Source organism: Schistocerca cancellata, chromosome 6 (assembly GCF_023864275.1).
Source record: "Schistocerca cancellata isolate TAMUIC-IGC-003103 chromosome 6, iqSchCanc2.1, whole genome shotgun sequence".
Taxonomy (NCBI): domain Eukaryota; kingdom Metazoa; phylum Arthropoda; class Insecta; order Orthoptera; family Acrididae; genus Schistocerca; species Schistocerca cancellata.
Window position 1 is genome coordinate 644,187,066 of NC_064631.1, and position 20,007 is coordinate 644,207,072.

Genomic DNA, 20,007 nt, shown 5'->3' on the forward strand with positions numbered 1-20,007 from the left:
ACACACATCCATGACCGAGGCAGGATTCGAACCTGCGACCGTAGCAGCAGCGCGGTTCCGGACTGAAGCGCCTAGAACCGCACGGCCACAAAGGCTGGCTCCAGTCGTGTATTTGCGAAGATACTCCGTATGATCGTATGTTGGTTAGTACTTATGGCACAGAGTATGACGCTTTTTGGAACTCTAGGAAAACGAAATTTATCTTCATTGTTTGCAACAATGAAGCAACCTCTGTTTTCAGGAGTGGATATCCTCTGAATCCGTGTTGATTCTTTGGAGAAAGCTAATTTTCATCCGGGAAAATTACAATGATAAAACAAAGAACACGCTGTGGAATCCTGCAACGGATGAGACGTCAGCTGTATGGGTCTGTAATTCAGCGTGTACGGTCTTTCACCCTTTTCGCAACCTGTGCTGTTTTCCAAATACATGGCTGCTCCGGAGATTCTCGGGTAGTTCGAACTAGGGAAGATTACTCTGAAACGCGTTCAGTACAAAGACCAACTCCCCAGTTTGGTCAGGACCTCGTGTCTTGCATGCTTCAAGTAGTCTTAGATACATTTAATCCCACACCTCCGATTCACCTCAAAAATGGCTCTACGGTTTCCAATCGACATACTGGCACAGGAAAAAACAACGTTCCAGCTGTACACGTGTTTATTCGTGGAACATTCGATTCGTCACGGCATATTCACAGTTTCGTCACAGACGGACGACGGTGCATCACAATCTTCATGATCAGGCATTACCCCTTTTTAGCATGTCCCTTAAATCGCTCCCTCCACCACTCACAGTAGTCAGGGAGAGAAGGAAACATAGTAGGTGAATATGGATTGGGGCTAAGAAATGAAAGAGGAAGCCGTCTGGTAGAATTTTGCACAGAGCATAACTTAATCATAGCTAACACTTGGTTCAAGAATAATAAAATAAGGTTGTATACATTGAAGAATCCTGGAGATACTAAAAGGTATCAGATTATATAATGGTAAGACAGAGATTTAGGAACCAGGTTTTAAATTGTAGGACATTTCCAGGGGCAGTTGTGGACTCTGACCACAATCTATTGGTTATGAACTGTAGATTAAAACTAAAGAAATTGCAAAAGGGTGGGAATATAAGGAGATGGGACCTGGATAAACTGACTAAACCAGAGGTTGTACAGAGTTTCAGGGACAGCATAAGGGACAGGAATGGGGGAAAGAAATACAGTAGAAGACGAATGAGTAGCTCTGAGGGATGGAGTAGTGAAGGCAGCAGAGGATCAAGTAGGTAAAAAGACGAGGGCTAGTAGAAATCCTTGGGTAACAGAAGAAATATTGAATTTAATTGATGAAAGGAGAAAATATAAAATTGCAGTAAATGAAGCAGGCAAAAAGGAATACAAACGTCTCAAAAATGAGATCGACAGGAAGTGCAAAATGGCTAAGCAGGCATGGCTAGAGGACAAATGTAACGATGTAGAGGCTTATCTCACTAGGGGTAAGATAGATACAGCCTAAAGGAAAATTAAAGAGACCTCTGGAGAAAAGAGAGCCACTTGCATGAATATCAAGAGCTCAGATGGAAACCCAGTTCTAAGCAAAGAGGGGAAAGCAGAAAGATGGAAGGAGTATATAGAGGGTCTATACAAGGGCAATGTACTTGAGGACAATATTATGGAGATGGAAGAGGATGTAGATGAAGATGAAATGGGAGATATGATACTGAGTAAAGAGTTTGACAGAGCACTGAAAGACCTAAGTCGAAACAAGGTCCCGGGAGTAGATAACTTTCCATTAGAACTACTAACAGCCTTGGGAGAGCCAGTCCTGACAAAACTCTACCATCTGGTGAGCAAGATGTACGAGACAGGCGAAATATCCTCAGACTTCAAGAAGAATATAATAATTCCAATCCCAAAGAAAGCAGGTGTTGACAGATGTGAAAATTACCGAACTATCATTTTAATAAGTCACAGCTGCAAAATACTAAAGCGAATTATTTAGAGACGAATGGAAAAACTAGTAGAAGCCGACCTCGGGAAAGATCAGTTTGGATTCCGTAGAAATGCTGGAATACGTGAGGCAATACTGACCTTACGACTTATCTTAGAAGAAAGATTAAGGAAAGGCAAACCTACGTTTCTAGTATTTGTAGACTTAGAGAAAGCTTTTGACAATGTTAACTGGAATACTCTCTTTCAAATTCTGAAGGTGCCAGGGGTAAAATACAGGGAGCGAAAGGCTATTTACAATTTGTACAGAAAGCAGATGGCAGTTATAAGAGTCGAGGGGTATGAAAGGGAAGCAGTGGTTGGGAAGGGAGTGAGACAGGGTTGCAGCCTCTCCCTGATGTTATTCAACCTGTATATTGAGGAAGCAGTAAAGGGAACAAAAGAAAAATTTGGAGTAGGTATTAAAATCCAGGGAGAAGAAATAAAAACTTTGAGGTTCGCCGATGACATTGCAATTCTGTCAGAGACAGCAAAGGACTTCGAAGAGCAGTTGAACGGAATGAACAGTGTCTTGAAAGGAGGATATAAGATGAACACCAATAAAAGCAAAACGAGGATAATGGAATGTAGTCGAATTAAGTCGGGTGATGCTGAGGGAATTAGATTAGGAAGTGAGACACTTAAAGTAGTAAAGGAGTTTTACTATTTGGGGAGCAAAATAACTGATGATGGTCGAAGTAGAGAGGATATAAAATGTAGACTGGTAATGGCAAGGAAAGCGTTTCTGAAGAGAAATTTGGTGACATCGAGTATAGATTTAAGTGTCAGGAAGTCGTTTCTGAAAGTATTTGTATGGAGTGTAGCCATGTATGGAAGTGAAACGTGGACAATAAATAATTTGGACAAGAAGAGAATAGAAGCTTTCGAAACATGGTGCTACAGAAGAATGTTGAAGATTAGGTGGGTAGATCACGTAACTAATGAGGAGGTATTGAATAGGATTGGGGAGAAGAGAAGTTTGTGGCACAACTTGACTAGAAGAAGGGATCGGTTGGTAGGACATGTCCTGAGGCATCAAGGGATCACAAATTTAGCATTGGAGGGCAGGGTGGAGGGTAAAAATCGTAGAGGGAGACCAAGAGATGAATACACTAAGCAGATTCAGAAGGATGTAGGTTGCAGTAGGTACTGGGAGATGAAGGAGCTTGCAGAGGATAGATTAGCATGGAGAGCTGCATCAAACCAGTCTCAGGACTGAAGACAACAACAACAACAACAAAATATTTTTATTGCATGCAAAAAAAACACACATTTACATCAAACTAATACGATGAGGCTTTATTACAGCATATCTCTTGATGACGCCATCAATAAAACTTTCTGGTGGCTCGTCGTCCCCTTCAGTTGAAATCTTCACACAAGCTTTGATCGTTTCCTGACCCATCCTACTCCTTAATTTTGTCGTCACCCTGTTCTTTGTACTAAATGACCTTTCCACACTGCAATTCGAAACGGGAATGCACAGTACACATTCAGCGAGTGTCCGTAGTGCTTCGATGCCGATGTCGGCTCTCAGAATGAAAGAAGCAACATCAGAAGACGTATCGTCTAATTTATTACTAACAACGTACCTAAAAGAAAGCAAGTCTGCAATAACAGCGTCGACGTTTGTAAGTCCCAAAATCAAGCACCGTTCTTTACAATCATTATCACTAAACTCTAGAAATTTTTTAAAACTTTCAAAATATGGACTTAGTTCTATCACTTTTATTGCCTTCTCATCAAACTGTTGCTCAATTTCATCAACCATACTTTTAACAAATTTCCTTGCGCTTTTCATAGCTTGAATCTGCTCCTCTACTTTCGTGAATAGCACATCTTTAACTTCTGTTGCGTCCTCCGTTTTTTTAATTTTATTAAGAGTTTCATTTTCTGCACCATGTCCTTCGCAATCACAAAGACAGTCGATGTGTCTTAATGTTCCAGATTTCCAGAAATAAGTAGAGGGATTTGTGAAATTTTAAGTGATTGTCTCTGCAAAACTTTACTTTGAGACTGCATTTAACGTATCGTCTAAAATCACTAAACCTACAATGAAATTGGAATTCATAACTTCTAACAAGATTCCTCCAGCTGAACTTGTTAAATCCGCGTCGTCCTTGTGTATATGTTGGCATGCCATTGTAATGGACTTGTAGGTTAGGAAAATAGCATGAACTGTGCGATAGGTACTTAACCATCGGATGTCAACAGCTTCGGGTTGCTCAAAAGCACACTGAATTTCATGCAAATCATTTTCTCGTTTGGAAGAACCATGAAAAAGTTTGTAAATGTCTTTAACAACATGTAATGTGCGTTTTATAATGGGGTGTTCATTCCTAGAGTTGGTGGCAGCAATTGACAAAAAATGTGCTCTACAGTGAATGTATGGCAGCTTATGGCCCTTCCTCTCTGACAACCGAGCGCGGACTCCTGAGATAGAACCACTAAAATTAGCAGCACCGTCGAAAGAACAAGATAATAATCTGTCGTAAGGAAGTTTTCTTTTCTTTAGTTCAGAATCAATTGCTGTAAATATGGATTCAACTGAAGTGATTTTCAACTCAAGCAGATACAGAAACCTTTCCTTCACTTCAAACGATGGAGACGGTGCGACATATCGAACTACTAAAGACAGTTAACTTTGGTTGGAAACATTTGTAGATTCGTCTGCCATTAATGAAAAATATTTGTCATGGAGAAGTGTTTCATCTTGAAAGTCTAAAGACTCTCCCAAACAAGTCAACAATTCTGATGCAGTATACTTACTAAGATATGTGGACCTTTCGCTCTGAAATTTTAACCACTTGTCAAGATTAATGTCGCTTTTCAATACTACCTTACGAGTTAGAGGTTCATATTTTGTTGTGTGGGGTATATCTTCGTTATTAAGGAAATACAGACTTCGAATTAACCATGACAATGCTTGGCGGTTTAAAGCTTTTTCATTTAGTTTAAATATCTGTGTATGAATTGGAGCGTTTAATCCCTGTAATCTACCATTTTCAAGTGCAACGGCCCTTGCATTAAATTTAGTGAAAGGTACAGAAACGAACACTCCTCCTGTTTTCTGTAGAGCTTCGATCTCGTTTTTTAAATGCATGTCACGCAATTTGCAGAAAGCCCCACTCCGCTCGTGATCGAAGCACAACCAATTGTACTTACACTCCCATTTTTGCTGATACTTAATCTCGCATTCAATACCTTGTTTAGAATTGCAATTTACGGATGGGCCAGAAATAGCACATTTATCGTTTGAAAACTATGGAAAGGAAACTGAAGACTTGGTAGACCTAGGCAATTCATCGTCACAATCACAAGCACTTCTTTCAGTAGACTCACACTCGTCCTTGTCTTTTGCAGTACACTGTCTTTTATTGGAAAAGAAAGAAATTAAAGTTTGTTGTTTCGACATTGTATTTCGGCACTAACACTTCTTTTTATGACTGACGAAGACTGCACGTAGTACACTACATAATCACATCACACTTCCATAGTAACCTGTCGACTGACTGTTACAACCTTACAACAGTTTTCAACAATGCATTGAGTTTTTATACAACAATGAAAGCTTAGATTATACTCGTACAGCAGCATTGCCAAACGTCCCACTCATGGTGGAATGTACCGCTTCTTTAGGCAAAAATTGTGTATCACCCATTGACACTGCGAAAACCATTGTCAAGTATACACAAATATTTGGTTTGAGTTTGGACTCATCGATTAGGAAAAATCTATATGGCTATTAAATCTTGGAAATATTCCCAGTAATGCAATAAAAAACTAAAACAATATTTTATAATATCAGATGCTACTTCCAATTCCGTAGCAATACCCGGGGACGTGTTTTGCGACATCAGGTTTATTCTAAGGGCAAATGAAGTATAGATACGAGTGGCGGATAAGAATAAAGTTCGCAGCGAGGGTGGGCTGCGTAGCTAAGGGATTAGTTTACACGTTAGGCCGATTGGAGGTGCGATGAGGGAAGACGTGAGAGAGGAAAGGCTGACTTATTCCACAATCGGCGTTGCCAACACACCTTGCAACGTTTAGCTTTACCGCATACTTATTATACAGCAACTGCTAATTTGTTGGTGTTGGCAATAATAATAATAATAATAATAATAATAATAGAACAATCGACGCTAAGTGTTCCAAACTGAACCGATAAGTAACGAAACCAAACTATAGGGACCCAGCCGCCACCTATTGTGTTACACATTCATTTTGCTTGTGAAAACTGTGTGCCATCACGACTTCTCCATAGTTGACTCCAAACTTCGTTAGTAACAGCAGCTGGCGTAGTTTAAATTTTGTCTCAAGGGTACAAGTTAACAGACCAGGTGATAATTTTTATGTTTCGCCACAACTATAGACAGGTATTTCTCGGGAGGCATCGTGTTTCACGAGAGCGCATCGCGTGACGTGTGTGTCGCGACCATGGCGCGGCAGAGGTCAGGTCACGGCGGTGTGGATGGCCCACACAGCGTGTGGGTGGAGCGCTCCTGCCGTCTGCGATACTTCCCTACTGATCTCCTTTTTTACTGCCCGCTTGGTACCCTCTTCCGCTACTTCTCTCATGCGAATGTTTTCATTTTTTCATATACTCTACGCCGAATAGCTCAGACCGTATACTTTAATGTAGTTTAATATCTGCCCCTCTGCACGGGGTATTAGCCGTCAGCAGCTCCCTTCAATGTGACGTTCTATCTCGCTACCCCTCAGCAGTTTTTACGGATCTTTCTCTTCTTTAACGTACAGGTGCGGGGTTTATGTAGGTATCTTTATTCTGCTGCTATTTTTGTTATTTTTTCTCTTCACACTTCACTTGGTCATTTCATTTTTAATATCCTTGTGTAACAACGCCCTTCACATGCTTGGGTTTTTTATACTCCAACTTCCTTTTGGCCCACAATCAACTTTAATAAAATTTTCATCAGAAACTGCCATCGCATTTCGATGCCCACGTTTGATACCATTAGATCTCCTTTCCTAAAGGACGGTATATTGGACTGCATCGACCTCTCTTCGGCCATCTGTGTAATCTTGTTCCCAGATAGCTCACTTTTTTTTAATAAGTGCGCTCCTCAATTTCGGCACTTGGCGAATCTGTTCTCTCTCTTCTGTAGCACAGTACTTTTACATGATTACTTTGGGACTGTGTACGATATTTAAGCTCTTTAACAATACTTTTAAGCTATTTATTTTCCTACTAAGCTGTTTTCTGCGGTCTTGGCAGTGGGACGTGTTGCCTTGCCAGATTAGACCCCGTCCTGAAATTTAATTTCACTTCACTGTTCCTCTCAACAATGAAGTAAAAAACAGCCACGATAATCCCGCTGTTCCTCTCAACAATGAAATAAAAAACAGCCACGATAATCCTATCAGAGATACTTCTTAGCATGATCTCTGTTTTACAGCTTTTCCAACTTTTTTCGCCTGGTGCTATATTACGTTTCTACTTCTTCCGAACTAACTGGCAGCTTTTCTTCAAGTACACAATAATATTCTGCTGTGTTAGCAGGAGATGTGTACTCATTGTGTCTTTTTTTAGTATTTTACTCTCATACGGGACATTTCATTCAATTTCTAGCCGCTCCCCTCTGCGTTTTCCGACTGTCGCCCGGTAACGAGCAGTAAGAGCACGGTGCCAGGAAAATGTTTGCGGTCCTCTGTGTTTGAAGTTGCTAGTGTTGCTGCAGGTGGCAGCCAACCTCAAGTCTGACAAGCAAATTTACTCGCAACTTGTTGCACGTCCACTGGCAGCCCTCAGTGTTTAGTTAGGTGGGACGTTCCGGCACAAAGGGTGAGAGCTCGGCGGGCTGCGGGCTGCTGGCCCTTAGGGCGCCTCGCCAGGGCGAGATCCGGTGACTGCCGGCGGGGCCCCGCACTCCGCGCAGTTTCCTCTGTCAACAGGCCGCCGCACCTCCAACTGCCCGACTAAACATCCATCACCTCGTAGCGAAAGCCTCTTATCCCTTCAGATATTCTAACACAATTAGAGCCCAGCGGACTGAATGATGAAACGTGGCTTCTGACAAGAACGTTACCACCTTTTTATAAATGCTAAAACCTTGTGAGGAGTGTGGCAGAACTCTCCATTACATACAACAATATAGTTAACATGTTCTTCGCATTGTGTAAGCACTCGGATATCGATAGTAACAGTCTGACGGCGAAGCATGGGAGCGCGATTTTGTTGTGAGATGAGGTCTGTAAGCGAGAGAGGAAGAGTAAGTGTCGGTCGAGAACTCGGAGACAGAAGTATCACGCTGCCCTCAAGTCGGTGATGGCAGATCTTACCACACTCAGAGCCTGATTTCATTTATATCTGCAGAAATAATTTTGATGGCTTAACCACGCTTGAAGATGAAATTCAAGGTAAAATTCGCAAGCATAGCGCAAAAGCAATTGCAGTGTTACGCTCGTGATTGTTAGTCCGAGTTTGCAATAATCCCATGTTTCGCTTGTCAGTGAAAGAAGCCTCCTAATCATCCAAATAATAATAATTATTCTCTACATGTAAAAAATATGCAGTCGTTATGAAATGTTAATGTAACTTGTTGAAATGTTGAAATAATCTGTTAATCTGACACTCAGCCATTACTGACACGTCATTTGTCATTGTCGTTATTAATACTTGTTCATGATGATTCTGAAGTTTTAAATAGACTTAATTAATGAAATCCCTTCTCAAAAGTTATTTAATAGTCGACAGTATCCACCACGCAAACACCTCTTTATTAAATTTATTCGTAGTAACAATAAGCTTTAGCCGCTGCTGCTGCACATTGCTGTAAACCACATGGAGAAAGGCAGTTATGTAAAGATGTGAGTGGAAAACTTAGGGCCAAAACAGACACACTGACACACCACTAACATGCTCCTTCGTTGCCCAAGTCATATTCTGTATCACTTGTAAATTCTTGTTCAACAACGCAGTCAGATAGCTTATCCAAATGTTAGTTTTAAGTTTTTCATGTAACGATCCCTGGAGGGCTTAAATGACAGTGAAACTGATTCCATTTACTCATAGCTCAGGTTGCTTATCGAGTCCAGTTTCACAGCAATATTGGCTGTAGCTACGTTACAACCTGCAATTCCGCAAATCTGTCTGCTCACTTAATATTTGTGATGGTTGCTTTTCGGAATAGGTGAAAATCTGGGGACGCAAGGCCACATGAGTAAGGTGGGTGCATAATGACTTCCCAATCGAACTACTGTGTAGTGTTTTTTGTCAGTCCAGCACGACTATAGCGGGCACCACCAGCACCACTTCAAGCTGTCTTCCTGGTCGTTGGTCTTGGACTGCGTCTGCAAGACGTCTCAGTTGTTGACAATAAATGTCAGCAGTGATGACTACACTGTCACTCTCCCACCAGTTACACTATCTTTGTGGATGCCCGAGGCAGGATTCGAACCTGCGACCGTAGCGGTCGCGCGGTTCCACACTGTAGCGCCTAGAACCGCTCGGCCAACCCGTTGAATTAAGGCCAGAAAAGAAAGCCGCTATACTTGCTTATTTGTCTGTTGGTCTCACCACCAGAGTGATAGCCTCTAAGACAGGATTTAATCAGTCTACGATTTCGAGGTAACTGAAAAAACACGGGGAAAAAGGAAATGTTGATCGCGAGAAAGGAAGAGGTCGGGAAAGGGCGTCTACTGCCAAACAGGACAGGGTATTGAAAAGGCTATCGCTCAACTATCTTCGCCTGTCATCAACTGAACTAAAGCGATACTGGGAAGAAATGTGCGACATCTTGGTAACCAGGAGAACTGAAAGGAATGACTACTGGAGGCTGGACTTCAGCCCGTCGTCCTAGAAGGAAGCCTTTATTGACCAAGATAATGCGACTACAGCGACTACAATGGGGAAAGGCACATGCGACATGGACATCAAAAGATGTGAAACACAGTAATCTTTTCAGACGAGACAAAATTTAATCTACATGGCTCAGATGGAAAAGTGTTTGTGTGTCGAAGAAAAGGTGAAGAGCTTTTGCCATCATGCATAGCATACAGTCAAACACCCACAAGGACAGATGGTCTGGGGGTGCATTTCCAGTTACGGAGTAGGTCGTCTGGACTTATTCAATGACACTGTCAGCGCAGATGCCAACATAAGCATCCTTGAAAGGAAGCTTATGCCAACCATTAGAGATCAATTTGGAGATGTTTCCAATTGCATTTTTCAAGATGACTCCGCTCCTTGCCTTAGAGCTTTGAAGGTGAGTCCTATGACTAATACTTGCACCAAACACGAAGCAGATTACTTTGTTGGTTAATTATCACGTACTTCTACATTTCAGGTAAAATCTTTCCTTCGACAAAACGGGGTTCGAGTATTAAAGTGGCCTGGAAACAGCCCTGATCTCAATCCTATTGAGAACTGTTGGAAGGTTATGGGAAATGCTATCACCAAAAAGAATCCACGGATTAAACGGGAGTTGTTGGAGACCCTTGTGCGTGTGTGGTTTCATGAACTGAGTGAGGACTACATTAAAAAGTTAATTCTTTCAATGTCTTCACGATGCCAAGCGGTGATTAAGGCGCGAGGTGGAGCAACAAAGTATTAAATGCAACAGTGTCTTCATATGAGGCGATACAAACACTAAAATCCATCAGTGTTGTGTTACAACATTAGTCTGCAGTGTTTCTTTCAACATTAGTATTCGTATTTCAGAATAGCAAACAGAATAGCTGACATATCCACTTACACTCATTTTTCAAGAAAGTGTTAAATTATAAAAAAAAACAATCATTTTTATGGAAACAAAAATTAAGAATAAAAACCAATTGACAAAAATTGTGTATATTCATTTCTGATAGAAATCAACGGAAATCAGGCAAATTTAGCTCAATTATACAATGATTGTAACAAAAATTGTTAATTGTAAGAGGTGATGCAATAAATATTTCCACCACTGTATGAATGAAACTGAGAGCACAAAGGAAAGTGAATTGCATATCTGAACCATTTAAGAAATCGTATACACCTTTTTAATGAGACTGGCCTACAGTCCGTCTGTTCTACATTTTTTAGTTATGTTATCGCGAGTGACGAGAAAATTTGTGAGAAAGGCCGTAGCACCAAAGTCGACACGTCGGCACGCGTGTGATGCGGCCGCAGTCGGCGCGCCTCGTCCTCTTTCGCGAGTAGGAGGCGCTCACACGTTTAATTTCCAGCGTGCTTCGTGCTTACTCCAGCGTTGCTCGCCATCTTCGTAATGGCATTTAGTTTCCCCGTCACTCATCACCATACAATACGCCATAGCACTTTTTTTCAGTTTCATAGGTGGACTGTACTGTGCGGTGCGGTGTCTCGTGCACTGTTCGTTTTTATGACTGAAAATGGTGCAATTTGTCAACCACAAACCCTATCCGACCACTAGAAGCCGGCCAGAGTGGCCGAGCGGTTCTAGGCGCTACAGTCTGGAATCGCGCGGCCGCTACGGTCGCAGGTTCGAATCCTGCCTCGGGCATGGATGTGTGTTATGTCCTTAGGTTAGTTAGGTTTAAGTAGTTCTATGTTCTTCTGATGACCTCAGAAGTTAAGTCCCATAGTGCTCAGAGCCATTTTTTCGACCACTAGATTTAAATCAGCACCTTGTACAAAGGTATTACGTATGATACACAGAGTCTAGTCTCTAGTTTTAATAATAAAGATTTGAATGATTCGGTTTCACACAATACTAACTTTTGTTGCTGTGCTTTAAGGCTGGATATTACATACTGAAAGAAGTTACAAGGGCAGCCGATTATTTTGTTCGTGTTAAGTTACTGCAGAAAGGAACGCTTCTAAGTACTGTCAGATTACAACCACTACAAAATACAATACTAAATGTTACTGAAAGGCACAGAGAATAAGCTGCTCTCATACAACATCCACTATATTTACTAGCATGACATCTTGACTGATACTGACAAGGGATAACAAATTGATTCCGTATTTCTGGATGCTTTTGACACTGTACCACAAGAGCGGCTTGTAGTGAAATTGCGTGCTTACGGAATATCGTCTCAGTTATGTGACTGGATTAGTGATTTCCTATCAGAAAGGTCACAGTTCGTAGTAACCGACGGGAAGTCATGTAAACTCATCAGAAGCTCAAGAGAAGTTGCAAAACGATTTAGAAAAGATATCTGTATGGTGCGAAAATTGGCAATTGACCCTAAATAATGAAAAGTCTGAGGTCATTCACACGAGTGACAAAAAGAATCCGTTGAACTTCGTTTACACGATAACTGACTCGAATCTGAAGCCCATAAATTCAACTAAATACCTACGAATTACAATTACGAACAACTTAAATTGGAACACACAGAAAATGTTGTGGGGGAAAGCTAACCAGAGACTGTGTATTATTGGCAGGACACTTAGACAATGTAACAGATCTACTAAGGAGAGTGCCTACACTACGTTTGTCCGTCCTCCTTTAGCACATTGCTGCGCGGCGTGAGATCCTTACCAGATAGAATTGACGGAGTACATCGAAAGAGTTCAAAGAAGGGCAGCACGTTTTGTAATATCGCGAAATAGGGGAGAGAGAGTCACTGAAATGATACAAGATTTGGTGTGGACAACTTTAATTCAAAGCCGTTTTTCGTTCGGAATCTTCTCACGATATTCCACTCACCAACTTTCTCCTCCGAATACGAAAACATTCCGTTGACGCCGACGTACATAGGGAGAACCGATCACCATGATAAAATAAGGGAAACCTGAAATCGTACGGAAACATATAGGTGTTCGTTCTTTCCGCGCCATATACGCGACTGGAATTATTGAGAATTGTGAAGGTCGTTCGAGGAATCCTCTTCCAGACACAAACGTGATTCGGAGAGTGTGCATGTCGATGTAGAAAACAAAACAAGGACTTATCATCACAGCGTCATCTGTGATCGCCTCCTAGTATTTGCAAGAGTCTTCGAATGAGTTGTTCTTGCTACTCCATGTATGATGAGCACCGAAAGTGTTTGTTTTGCTGCAAAAGATGCACACTGCGAATCGACGTGTTACGATTTCTGTTAAAAAGAAGTTCTAGCTGTAAAACTATTGGTACCGTAAATTTCCGTTAACTCCCGAAGTTCAAAACGGCGACGACTATTGCAAGACGCGGTATAATGCATCAGATGGGTGTGCCTTCACAGCTCAATTCTATGAAAAAAAAGTTTCATAATCACAGCACCAACGGTCTACTGTCTGGAGCGAGAGTGTAAGTACATGAAAGACTTAAACGATTATTAATTTAGCAAGTGGTAGTTCCTATTACAACAGTATACAGAATTGTGGAATACGATAGAAATTAAATGCTCCGATATTATTACCCATTATAACGAGCTTTAATAATACGAACAGCCGTATATTAATTACACGACCATTTTCCACGGTACATTAATGTTAACCTAATGGTCATATTCATCCAGATATAATGGATAGTTGTTCCTAGATGGGTGGAGTGCACGCTTCGTGTAAATTGAAATCCGTGAGACCGGTAAATGTACACGTTACATAGTCGTGTGATTAATATATTTTATGAAAAGTAAGGCTTTTTGTATTCTTTGCGTTACATAGTCGTGTGATTAATATATTTTATAAAAAGTACGGCTTTTTGTATTCCTTATATGTGTAAGTTTATGACGAGCCGCAGTCCCACACCCACTTCAATAATGGACCATCTAAAACTTAATATACGGAAAGAGTTATTAATACTTACTGCACTCGCCACACATCTGCTGAGAAACTGCTACCCTGTAAAATTAAAACAAAATTGTGTAAAATTTAGATGAAGAAAGAATTGACGAGAAGCTGGGTGGACAACACTTAACACATCTTAGGGAGAAACTTGTACAAACATTTAAAAATATAGTTCTAATGAGTATCATGAAAAAAGTTTTGCCGGGCATCTGAACAGTATCTGATCGGTGGTATCCGTAGACTGACTGATAGGCGGAGCGCGTCCAGCCTCCTCCGTCTTTACGACGGCTTGGTCTCTTCTGCGACACTTTCACTGAGCTATGTCTATATATGTGGAGGAATGGCAGTGCACTCTTCCTCAAGACCCGGAATTAAGGGAGGTACTGATGTTGGACGCGGGGTCTGCACCTAAACTGACTTTCTAACTCATCCGTAAGTGTTCCACTGGGTGCAGGACCGGACTCTGAACAGGACAGTCAGTTTCATGAACCGGCATAAGAAGTCCCCCTCATCCTGCCAACGGCCTTGTCAATGAGGGAGGAAGAGCGGACGGACGTTCAGGGCATTCTCTTGCCCTTGGGGTGGGAAACTGTTCCCAAACGGCGGAGGAATCAGCAATGATCGACAGCATGAGGATGCAGAAGGCAATGGAAACCACTACATTAAAGACATATAACGTGTATTCACAGTACACGTGACATGCAATCGAAAAAGTGTCATGACGACCTCCCCATTGGCTAAAGATTCCATACTAGTCCCCCATTCGGATCTCCGGAAGGCGACTGCCGAGGAGGAGGTGACCATGAGAAAAATTTGAGTAACTCATGGAAGAATAACGTTCTACGAATCGGGAATATCAGAAGTTTCCACGTGGTAGAGAAGCTAGAAAATCTGTAAAGGGAAATGCTGAAGTTCAATCTAGGGATGGCGGGGGACAGTGAAGTGAAATCGAAATAAGACAAGGATTTCTTGTTAGACGAGTATAGGGCAATATCAACAGCAGCAGAAAATGCTATAATGAGAGTATGATTCCTTATGAATAGGAAGATGGGCAGAGACAGGCACCTACATAATGGCGGTGGCACTTACATCCCTTCCCATCTTAGCCGCGCTGGCGCTTGCACAGTGCTGCTATCTTCGAACTGCTCTTGAAACTAGTAGGCATTTTTCTGGCACTTGCAACCTTTCTCGTGTCATTACGCGTGGCTTATACAAACCTTTTCACTATAAAAGTCATTTTTTTAAATTTTTGGCACTTACAAATTTTCCATTTTTTATACTCAATTATACGATGAGTTAAATTGAAATGAATCAGGACATATACTGTATCCTAAATATTATATTGCTTCTATTTGACGATATGAACACCAAGCTGAAGGTCCACAGACCGCTAGAGTTGTGAACACTGGCACTTCTGAACCTGGGCATGCACAATGCCCTGTTCTCGGGACGGGCAATCTTTTTGCCTCACATTGAACAAGGCCAAGAAGGAAGTGCTCGGATTGAAAAGGTTGTAAGGCATCACGCCTACTATTCAGTCTACCGAGCGAGGTGGCGCAGTGGTTAGCACACTGGACTCGAGCTCGCGAGGACGACGGCCACCCTGATTTACGTTTTCCATTATTTTCCTAAATCGCTCCAGGCAAATGCCGGGACGGTTCCTTTGAAAGGGCACGGCCGACTTTCTATCCCGTCCTTCCCTAATCCGATGAGACCGATGACCTCGCTGTCTGGTCTCCTCCCCCAAAACAACCCAACCAACCGATGACGGTCGAAGTTGGGAGGTTATAAAATATAGACTGGCAATGACAAGAAAGCGTTTCTGAAGAAGAGAAATTTGTTAACATCGAGTATAGATTTAAGTGTCAGCAAGTCCTTTCTGAAAATATCTGTACAAGGTGTAGCGATGTATGGAAGCGAAACATGGACGATAAGCAGTTTACACAAGAAGAGGATAGAAGAAGCTTTTGAAATGTGGTGCTACAGGAAAATGCTGAAGATTAAACGGACAGATCACGTAATTAATGAGGAGGTACCTAATACTATTGGCGAGAAGAGGACGGTTGGTAGGAGATTCTGAGGCATCTAGGGATCACCAATTTAGTACTGGAGGGAACCGCGGAGAGTAAAAATCGTAGACGGAGACCCAAGAGATGAATACCCTAAGCAGATTCAGAAGACTGTAAGTTGCAGTAGTTACTCGGGGATGGTGAGGCTTGCACAGGATCTATACTCCATTCACGAAACAAGCGACGTACTGTAAACACGGCAAGGCGCGTGACCACAGCGCTGCCATCGAGGGGTGTACAAGGCACGGGCGTCAGAAATTAAAAAATGAAAGTCGTGGTTTTTTTTATAATTTGGCACCTGAACATGATAAAGTGATCCGAGAACTACCTTCCGACACCTCTTTTTACATTACACTAAAATTTATTGTCACTGAAAAAGAGAAATATTTAAGCTTTCAGGAAAAGTTGTTTTTTCGCGTTACTATATATTTATCACGCCATATCTCCTAAACTGTGTGTCGCACAGCAAAATAATTTTATAATTGCCTTCAGTACTATATGTTGATGACGTCTGCAAATTTTCTGCCCAACAGAGTCAGTAATAGTGAAGTAATAAATTAAAATCTTACGTCTGATGCATAACTTTTACCAAATCATCATCCGAAATATAGTAAGCGACAAACTTTTCCCCTTTGAATTTTTTGTGGGGGTGTAAGCGAAAAAAGTTTCAGAAAGGTTTGAATTTAATTTTGCAGTTTCTTCGAATGCGATGGGTGCAACCGTTTGTCCTTTATGAGTGATGCATTGTGCGGTTCGCAGGCGCTGCGCTCTGTCAGCGTGGCCGTCTCAGTTGCAGGTGTGAGCTCATTAGTGGGTGTTGTACAGCGGCGATTTCAGGATATCTTAAGTTTATCTGTAAAGACGCTTGAAAGACTAGTTGTTGATTATTAGACTAAGTATATGTGTTTGTAGTCATGTTAAGCATTCACTGTTTATGTGCGCATCCGATAGCATCGCATGGTTTCTTATTTTATATATTCACTTATTTCATTAGCATCACATACGGCTGTCCTTATTATGTCATCCACGGATTCAGCGAGCGAGGTCGACGTGTCAGTTCTGAGTCCACCAAAGAAGCGAGCAAAGAAGAAATCATTAAGTTCTTCTGAGAAGCACATGGCGCTTAATGTGTATAAAACGGAACTATTACATCCAGAGCAGTCGATGAGTGACATTGTTTCGAAAACAGCTGCAGCTACAGGAGTTGGACGTTCTTCAGTGTATCGTGTGATAAGTGAGCACAAGGCCAAACACTCTTTGAAGTCTCTCGAGAAAGGAAAATTACGACAGAAACTTTCTGAAAAAGTGTTGATGACTTCGATACAAATGCGATACGAAGGAAAGTACACGAATTTTTTTTTTTCGTAACGAATTGCCAACAACTGACAAAGTGCTTACAGTCGTGAACGAAGGTGCAGATCTGGGAAATTTTGGGAGAACTACATTTTATAAGTTATTGAGAGTAATGAATTTCAAATATGTCCGGCGTGGGCACGGTAGCATGCTAATAGACAGGGATGACATTTTATGGAGCCGGCGTTATCTTCTAACCATTAAACGGTTGAGAGATGAAGGCAGACCCATTTACTATTTGTACGAGACGTGTGTGAACGCAGGACATACCCAAAGTTACGTCTAGGTAGATGACACTATAAATTCCTCAAAACAAGCGTTTATGTCCGGATTATCCACCGGAAGCAAGGGCCCATCAGGTAAAGGGAAACGTCTGATTATCGCACACATTGGCAGCAAAGCAGGGTTCCTTGAAGGATGTTTGTGGACTTTCGAATCCAAGAAAAGTGGAGATTATCATGAGGAGATGTGCGCTGAAACTTTCGAGAAGTGGTTTCAAGATGTTCTTCCTCGGCTTCGGGAAAATGCAGTTATTGTTCTTGATAACACGCCGTACCATTCTCGGAGAAAAGAAAAAGTTCCCAATGCGAATTCCAATAAGCACGAAATATCAGAGTGGCTAAAATCTAAAAAAATCCATTTCGAAGACGGTATGTTGAAGAAAGAACTTTTAGATATAGATAAAAATCACAGAGCAGCTCACAACGAATATGCAATAGATGAAATGGCGAAGAATGTAGGGAAAACTGTTCTCAGAATTCCTCCGTACCACTGTGAATTAAACGCCATCGAGTTAGTGTGGGCCTGAATCAAAGGCAGCGAAAAACAAAACATACAAAATGCCGGAAGTTAAAGTACTGCTAGAAGAAGCAGTAAGAACAGTGACTGCAGAGGATTGGAACAAGTGCGTCCTCCATGTCGTAGAAAAAGTGGAAACTGAAATCTGGCAATTAGACTGCATTATAGAGGAGAGAGAGGAGCGGTTTGTTACAAACCTCAATGAAAACAGCTCGACAGAGTGAACCTTGTTTCGTCCTTTATCATTATTATTACTGGTATTTATTATTACTGGTATTGTTATTAAAATTAACAATTAATTGTGTCTGAATGGAGCGTTTTGTTAGCAACCTGAATCAAAATAAATCTGCTTCGACAGAATGAACTCAGTTTAACATTATTTTAATATTATTGTTAAACTTATTTCGTACATTGTTGCCCAGGTTTCTCACGGTCCGCTGTGACAGCGCGGCAGCCAGCCGAACGCCGCCAGCTGCAAAGCGTGCGCCAAGGATTTTCCACACCCCTAAGTATCACGTGAACACCGAATTCTTTATCTGGAAACGAGCGTAGTCGCTCACGTGTATGTTTCGTCCCAGCTCTCGGTGAATAGACTTTAGTGGCACTTCGTATACCATTTTGCAATGCTGACGTATCTTCCCCTTATCAGTCTTGACAATGACGCATGGAATTATAATTACAAAGAAAACGGTACTCGTATTTTGAAGGCAGATATAAGGAACGCGCGCGTCTTGCACTAGGATTTCAAGGAGAAGCTAGCACGGCTTGTGTCGCCTATATAACGGCATAATCCGAGCCTTTCACTTAATGTAACAACGCGTCTTAGGCACTATTTTTAAATTCCGTGTCCGCAATTTAATTTTTCTGTTTTCCATTCCATTTTCTGAAGACAGGCAGTGTTGGCCAACATCGGCCATCAGTAAAAATTTTGCGACTACGTCAGGGAGAAAATAAAAACAAATTATCGTCACCGTCTACTGTAGGAATTTTAACATTGAGTTCTGGTTCGACAAACTCGTTCTCTTCATAGTAGAGATCATTCAGTAAAACAGCACTTACGTGCTCTCGGCTGTTCTGCCTGCTGGACAAGTTGCGGAGTTGGGACTGGAGGATTAGTGGACCTTTCCTCGACCTTTTCTGGATGGCAGTTTCATTGTGCGCGGCTTACAGGGCACGGGTGAGTAAGGCAAGACAGAGTGAGAAAGACGCTTCCCCAAACTAAAGAAACAGCCCCGCCACCGTTCCCCGTGTTTACACGCCTGCATATGTACATATCTGTGTTCGCAGTTGTGGTGTCAAGTGAAATACAATGATCAGTATACACTTCGGATACGTATTATCGTGTACATTAGTACGTTGTCAAAGTTGTTAGGGCTTGTTTCTATGTAGTTCTTACATCGCCCACATGACACGTGTAAGCCTTCAATTTTTGTACAAATGCTTTTCAAACTATGTGTTTCTCGGAATTGTAATTTCTGGAAGTTATGCTGAAGCCATACAATAAACAATGATGTAAATAAATTAGTGTTATCGGATTAAATTTTTTTATTTCATTCGCCGTCAACATTATTAGTATCATGAGTGCCTTTGCCACGTTAAAAGCGGGAATGACGTCAAGTTATATTGTGACGGAGGCCGAGGCAGCTATTGACCAACTTTGCCACATCTTCCACCCACCCCACCGCACCTGCGCGCCGCGGTATGCTGTTGCGGTCCTCCGACTTCATTTTGCTGCTACGATTCGGCCCGAACACTCCAGTGACGCTGCCCGCTGGCTGGCTGGCTTGCTGCAAGACGAGGTAAACTGGCGCGTCCCAGTTTGCCCGCCGAGCCGAGGCAGTTTGGCGCGCGCGGGAAAGTTCAGTCGTTGTACGCAGCCGCTGCCGCCTTCTCCAAGGGCGCTGCCTGCGGCCGCTCACCGCGGACCTGCGCACTGCCCGAGTCGAAACAGGTGACTGCTCTCCTGGCAACAGGTGCTGCCACGGGGTGAAGTTTGCGCTGGGACGGACGCAAGCCACGGCACAGCCGGGTCTGCGTCTGCCGTTACCCTTCTACCCCGTCACGAAAAGCTGCACTCTCCACGCAGCATGGTAGGAGTAAGGAGTTTTGCGCAAGTA

General features: G+C 42.1%; 1 protein-coding gene across 2 annotated transcripts in view; it reads right to left on the reverse strand.

The window, feature by feature from the left end:
- The window catches only part of LOC126190666 (CD109 antigen), an 818,148-nt gene that overhangs the window by 548,497 nt on the left and 249,644 nt on the right, over positions 1-20,007 (reverse strand). For both annotated transcript variants that reach the window (XM_049931111.1, XM_049931109.1), the window contains exon 2: positions 13,690-13,724. The gene's annotated coding sequence lies outside the window, so the exon portion shown is untranslated. The remainder of the gene's footprint in view (positions 1-13,689; positions 13,725-20,007) is intronic.